General features: G+C 57.2%; 1 non-coding gene across 1 annotated transcript in view; it reads left to right on the forward strand.

Annotated features, from left to right (window-relative positions):
• Nucleotides 1-449, forward strand: part of LOC120432953 — a 3,855-nt gene extending 3,406 nt beyond the window's left edge. Inside the window, exon 1 of the ribosomal RNA XR_005608224.1 lies at nt 1-449. This exon is cut by the window's left edge and continues 3,406 nt beyond it. This is a non-coding gene — a ribosomal RNA (28S ribosomal RNA).
• The last annotated feature ends 4,551 nt before the right edge of the window (nt 450-5,000 follow it).

A 5,000-nucleotide genomic window follows, 5' to 3' on the forward strand; every position in this document is an offset into this window, starting at 1 on the left:
TGGGTTTAGACCGTCGTGAGACAGGTTAGTTTACCCTACTGATGATGTGTTGTTGCAATAGTAATCCTGCTCAGTACGAGAGGAACCGCAGGTTCAGACATTTGGTGTATGTGCTTGGCTGAGGGCCAATGGTGTGAAGCTACCATCTGCGGGATTATGACTGAGCGCCTCTAAGTCAGAATCCTGCCTAGGCGCAGTGATACCGTGGCGCTGTGGATCTTGGTTGGTCTCGGATAGCCGGCCCGCCCGGTGAAGAGGAAGCCATTCGTGACTGGGCTGGGGGCGGCCCGGCGGCGGTCGCCCCTCTCCAATCAGCGCACTCATGTTTGTGGAGAACCTGGTGCTAAATAACTTGTAAAGCGACCTGATTCTGGGTCAGGGTCTTGTGCGTAGCAGAGCAGCTAATCGCTGCGATCTATTGAAAGTCAGCCCTCGATCCAAGCTTTTGTCGGCCACCGGTCGACTGCTGGCGCCAGGCGTCGGGCTAACCGCTCCATCTCTCCCGCTCTGGCGTGGAGTACCATCGACACGTGGTGCGGGCGCCTTCGGGAGAGACTTCACTCTCCTGGAAGGGTGAGTCACTCCTGCAGCTTTGTGGCTGGAGTACCAGGGTCAGTCTTTGGGGTGTGTGGACAAGCAAGCGTGGCAAAAGTGTTTCGGGCCATGTACCAGGGGCATGTGGAAAGCGTTGTCGTACCATATATGCGGGGAGTATTTCGCAAAGTGCTCCTGCGCAGTGTACCAGGGGCATGGAAAAAAGCTGTCGTACCATATGCGAGGGTGTGTGTGGCAAAGTGTTTCTGGGCAGTGTACCAGGGGCATGTAGAAACATTGTGGTACCATATGCACGAGGGTGTGCGTGGCAAAGTGTTTCTGCACAGTGTACCAGGGGCACGTTTGAATTTACTTCATGGAGTACCAGGGGCATGAGGATTTTGCCAGTGGTGTTTTGCTTTGTTAGTGGGAGGGGCTTAAGTGTGGGTCCCGGGGCCTGCTGGAGGTCAAGGTCCATGGTGGAGACGCAGTGCTATGTAACCACAAGAGAAGAAGCTACTGGGGGACAAGGGAAGGGGAGCATGTGGGTCCCGGGGCCTGCTGGAGGTCAAGGTCCATGGTGGAGGCGCAGTGCTATGTAACCACAAGAGAAGAAGCTACTGGGGGACAAGGGAAGGGGAGCATGTGGGTCCCCGGGGCCCGCTGGAGGTCAAGGACCATGCTGGATATGTGGTGGGCGTAACTGCAAGAAAGGAAAGCTAGTGGGGGACTAGAGCAGGGGAGCATGTGGGTCCCCGGGGCCTCTTGGGAGTGCAAGGTCCATGCTGGATATGTGGTGGGGTGGAGGGTAACTGCAAGAGAAGAAGCTAGTGGGGTACTGGAGCAGGGGAGCATGTGGGTCCCCGGGGCCTGCTGGAGGGCAAAGTCCATGCTCGATATGAGTAGCAGCAGGGCCAGTGCAGCAGCAGCAGCACATCTTTTCGACCGTAAAGGGGACGGGAGGCCGACTCACTCCCTCGGCCAAATGGAGAGAGAATATCAGCAGGGCCACTGCAGCAGCAGCAGCAGCAGCAGCAGCAGCAGCAGCAGCAGCAGCAGCAGCAGTACATCTTTTCCGACCGTAAAGGGAGACAGGAGGCCGACTCACCCCTCGGCCAAATGGAACACAACAGCAGCAGGGCCAGTGGAGCAACATGCACCTTTTTCAGCCGTAAGGGAGACAGGAAGATGTGATGGTGGTCCCGAGGGGCCCCTGGAAGTGGGGAGATCAGCAATTAGCTAGTGAGGAGGGTGCGTACAGCGGGCGTGGTAAAGTGTTTCTGGTCCGTGTACCAGGGGCATGTGGAAAAGCTGTGTCACCACCATATGCGGGAGTACTTAGCAAAGTGCTCCTGCGCAGTGTACCAGGGGCACGGAGAAATGTTGTCGTACCATATGTGCGGGGAGTATTTCGCAAAGTGCTCCTGCGCAGTGTACCAGGGGCATGGAAAAAAGCTGTCGTACCATATGCACGAGGGCGTGTGTGGCAAAGTGTTTCTGCACAGTGTACCAGGGGCACGTTTGAATTTACTTCATGGAGTACCAGGGGCATGAGGATTTTGCCAGTGGTGTTTTGCTTTGTTAGTGGGAGGGGCTTAAGTGTGGGTCCCGGGGCCCGCTGGAGGTCAAGGTCCAAGGTGCGGTGCTATGTAACCGCAGAGAAAAAGCTACTGGGGTACTAGAGCAGGGGAGCATGTGGGTCCCGGGGCCCGCTGGAGGTCAAGGTCCAAGGTGGATACAGCGGTGCTATGTAACCGCAAGAGAAAAAGCTACTGGGGTACTAGAGCAGGGGAGCATGTGGGTCCCGGGGCCCGCTGGAGGTTCAAGGTCCAAGGTGGATCTGGCGGTGCTATGTAACCGCAAGAGAAGAAAGCTACTGGGGTACTAGAGCAGGGGAGCATGTGGGTCCCAGGGGCCCGCTGGAGGTCAAGGTCCAAGGTGGATCTGCGGTGCTATGTAACCGCAAGAGAAGAAGCTACTGGGGTACTAGAGCAGGGGAGCATGTGGGTCCCCGGGGCCCGCTGGAGGTCAAGGTCCAAGGTGGACAGCGGTGCTATGTAACCGCAAGAGAAAAGCTACTGGGGTACTAGAGCAGGGGAGCATGTGGGTCCCAGGGGCCCGCTGGAGGTCAAGGTCCAAGGTGGATCTGGCGGTGCTATGTAACCGCAAGAGAAAAAGCTACTGGGGTACTAGAGCAGGGGAGCATGTGGGTCCCAGGGGCCCGCTGGAGGTCAAGGTCCAAGGTGGATCTGGCGGTGCTATGTAACCGCAAGAGAAGAAGCTACTGGGGTACTAGAGCAGGGGAGCATGTGGGTCCCGGGGCCCGCTGGAGGTCAAGGTCCAAGGTGGATCAGCGGTGCTATGTAACCGCAAGAGAAGAAAAGCTACTGGGGTACTAGAGCAGGGGAGCATGTGGGTCCCAGGGGCCCGCTGGCGGTCAAGGTCCAAGGTGGATCTGGCGGTGCTATGTAACCGCAAGAGAAGAAGCTACTGGGGTACTAGAGCAGGGGAGCATGTGGGTCCCGGGGCCCGCTGGAGGTCAAGGTCCATGGTGGATAAGTGTAGGAGGTAGTGGCGAGAGAAGAAGCTAGTGGAGGACTAGAAAGTGCAGGGAGCAAGTGGGTCCCCGGGGCTTGCTGGAGGGCAAGGTCCATACTGGATATGCGGCGGAGGGTAACTGCAAGAGAAGAAGCTAGTGGGGGACTAGAGCAGGGGAGCCAGTGGGTCCCCGGGGCCCGCTGGAGGTCAAGGACCATGCTGGATATGAGTAGCAGCAGGGCCAGTGCAGCAGCAGCAGCACATCTTTTTCGACCGTAAAGGAGACAGGAGGCCGACTCACTGCCTCGGCCAAATGGAGAGAGAATATCAGCAGGGCCAGTGCAACAGCAGCACATCTTTTTCGACCGTAAAGGAGACAGGAGGCCGACTCACTGCCTCGGCCAAATGGAGAGAGAGTAGCAGCAGGGCCAGTGCACAAAAATGGATCTTTTCCAGCCGCAAGGGAGACAGGAGCAAGGTGTGATGTGGGTCCCCGGGGCCCGCTGGAAGTGGGGGAGATCAGCAATTAGCAGGCGAGGAGGGTGCGTACAGCGGACGTGGCAAAGTGTTTCTGGTCCGTGTACCAGGGGCATGTGGAAAAGCTGTAATACCATATGCACGGGGAGTACTTAGCAAAGTGCTGCTGAGCAGTGTACCAGGGGCATGGATAAATGTTGTCGTACCATAGGCACGAGGAGTGTATGTGTGTGTGTGTGTGTGGCAAAGTGTTTCTGCCCAGTGTACCAGGGGCATGTGGAAACGTTGTCGTACCATATGCACGAGGGGAGCATGTTTCAGGGAGATATCGGGGCAGTGTACCAGGGGCATGTAGAAAAGTTGTCGTGCCATATGCACGAGGAGTGTGTGTGTGTGGCAAAGTGTTTCTGCCCAGTGTACCAGGGGCATGTGGAAACGTTGTCGTACCATATATGCGAGGGAGCATGTTTCAGGGAGATATCGGGGCAGTGTACCAGGGGCATGTAGAAAAGTTGTCGTACCATATGCACGGGGAGTGTGTGTGTGTGTGGCAAAGTGTTTCTGCACAGTGTACCAGGGGCACGTTTGAATTCACTTTATGGAGTACCAGGGGCATGAGGATTTTGCCAGTGGTGTTTTGCTTTGTTAGTGGGAGGGGGCTTAAGTGTGGGTCCCCGGGGCCTGCTGGAGGGCAAGGTCCATGCTGGATACGCAGTGGAGGGTAACTGCAAGAGAAGAAGCTACTGGTGGACTAGAGCAGGGGAGCATGTGGGTCCCCCGGGGCCTGCGGGAGTGCAAGGTCCAAGGTGGATATGCAGTGGAGGGTAACTGCAGAAAAAGAAGCTACTGGGGGACTACAGCAGGGGAGCATGTGGGTCCCCGGGGCCTGCTGGAGGTCAAGGTCCATGCTGGATATGAGTAGCAGCAGGGCCAGTGCAGCCGCAGCACATCTTTTTCGACCGTAAAGGAGACAGGAGGCCGACTCACTGCCTCGGCCAAATGGAGAGAGAATATCAGCAGGGCCAGTGCAGCAGCAGCAGCAGCAGCAGCAGCAGCAGCACATCTTTTTCGACCGTAAAGGAGACAGGAGGCCGACTCACTGCCTCGGCCAAATGGAGAGAGAATATCAGCAGGGCCAGTGCAGCAGCAGCAGCACATCTTTTTCGACCGTAAAGGAGACAGGAGGCCGACTCACTGCCTCGGCCAAATGGAGAGAGAGTATCAGCAGGGCCAGTGCAGCAGCAGCAGCAGCAGCACATCTTTTTCGACCGTAAAGGAGACAGGAGGCCGACTCACTGCCCGGCCAAATGGAGAGAGAAATATCAGCAGGGCCAGTGCAGCAGCAGCAGCAGCAGCAGCAGCAGCACATCTTTTCGACCGTAAAGGAGACAGGAGGCCGACTCACTGCCTCGGCCAAATGGGAGAGAGTAGCAGCAGGGCCAGTGCACAAA

Source organism: Oreochromis aureus, linkage group 14 (genome assembly GCF_013358895.1).
Source record: "Oreochromis aureus strain Israel breed Guangdong linkage group 14, ZZ_aureus, whole genome shotgun sequence".
NCBI classification, from domain to species: Eukaryota; Metazoa; Chordata; class Actinopteri; order Cichliformes; family Cichlidae; genus Oreochromis; species Oreochromis aureus.